The sequence below is a fragment of the Rhamphochromis sp. 'chilingali' genome (genome assembly GCF_963969265.1).
Source record: "Rhamphochromis sp. 'chilingali' genome assembly, chromosome: 19".
NCBI lineage: Eukaryota > Metazoa > Chordata > Actinopteri > Cichliformes > Cichlidae > Rhamphochromis > Rhamphochromis sp. 'chilingali'.
Window position 1 is genome coordinate 15,863,329 of NC_137946.1, and position 1,689 is coordinate 15,865,017.

At 35.3% G+C, this 1,689-nt stretch overlaps 1 protein-coding gene across 2 annotated transcripts in view; it reads left to right on the top strand.

The window, feature by feature from the left end:
* The window catches only part of LOC308387362 (transcriptional coactivator YAP1-like), a 10,135-nt gene extending 9,256 nt beyond the window's left edge, over window positions 1–879 (top strand). For both annotated transcript variants that reach the window (XM_080867345.1, XM_080867346.1), the window contains one exon: window positions 1–879. This exon is cut by the window's left edge and continues 644 nt beyond it. The gene's annotated coding sequence lies outside the window, so the exon portion shown is untranslated.
* Window positions 880–1,689: the final 810 nt, after the last annotated feature.

The window sequence follows — 1,689 nt, forward strand, 5'->3', positions numbered from 1 at the left end:
GGCTGCTCTGTTTGGTTGGTTGAAATGACAAAAGCAAGGAAACACTGAAGAGGTTATGAAGTTAACAGGTTTTTAACAGTCTAAGAGGCGTTGGGTGCAAGCAGAAAAACATTATTCACATTAGGATTAAATTCAATAGTTGATTATTTTCTCTCACAGAGAGCATTTTGCATGTAATTAAGGCTAAAATCACAGCACTCCTATAGTTTTTAACATATGTCAATGATGTTTCTGTCTGGTCGAGGAACTCTAACGTTAGGTACATTTATAATTACCAACTCTGTTGGTGATACAAGGGTGGCCTGCATCTGGATTTAACTAGTTCCTCGTGCTTGCTTTTGGGCTCTGCAAAACTGCCAAGTGGGTAATATGTGTTACATAGTGAGTTAGATGAGTAACGGAGGAAAAGCCTGAACTGCTTAGAAAGCCCCTCAAACTGTTTAGCAATATCATGAAGTCCAGTACATGGTGTGGCATGCAAAAATTAATTGTAAAACACTTTAACCAAAAGGTGGCAGTGTTTTACAATAAAATTTTAGTGTAGTTGTCCACGCAACAAAATGGAAGTTTGTTTCTGCCACTTGAAAGAAAGATCTGCAAATTCTTTCTAAGTTGAAATTTATCTCAAAATTTAGATTTTTAAATTTTTAAAGTTCCAAGTTAAGTTAAAAGTTTGAGATAATTAAAAATTTTAGGAAGTATGTTTAATTATCACCTACAACCCCCCCCCCCAAACTGTGCCATTAACAAGCTTTCTTACACCCAGAAATGCATTATTTTATGTGTTTTTCAAAATATTTTGTGTTACTATCCAAACATATGAACTTTAATATTTCTTTTTTAAAAATTATACTTTTTTTTTTTACCCAAATTATTAGGCTTAATATGATAGTAGCATGAATTCTGTACACATGTCACACTAACACTAACTTTTATCATGTTTGAACATCTCATGCTGATCTCAGCAGATTAGCTCACACAGAGTAGAGACTACACTGACACAGTGCGCCGCCTTGTGGTTCAAAGTGGTATTACAGAAGAGTACAGGCCAGCCCCATTTACTCTTCAGCTGATATCATGTTTGCAACACACAGACATCATCGCTACAATAAGATCCTTTCAACATTCACAGAAATAACAACAGCATATTAGGGGTACTTTAAAAAAAACAGAGTGAATTCACAAAAAGAGCATTTCAAAAGAATAAAAGTGGTACAGAAGCGATACGACGTTTTGTTACACACACTTTTAGTGGGTTACTACGTCAAAACAGCCTCTAAATTCAGATTTTTAAATGTACATGTGTGCTAAAAACAACAACAACAAAACATTCCTAGCAAGGGTCAGAACTAAGCAATCAAACTCAAGAACTAACACTAGGTGCGTTATACCTGACTAAAGACCTCCTGCTGAAAAGCTGCCACTTTTCTGGTTTAGGGACTTGATGCACTCTTGTGGTGTGACTCTATAGAATTTGTCATGAATGAAGATGCTAAAAGGAGTCGCATTTACTTCCAAACCTTAAAAGCAGTTGTTTGAAATCCTCACAAGCAGAAGTATTAAAACTTGGTCTAAAGACCTGACAATTCAAAGTCTGCCATTAAATAAAAATAATAAAAAGAGCTACAGAGTGATGCCACCATACAAAGGAGTCTTAGTTTGAAGACTAAAACTAGAATATAATCTGCT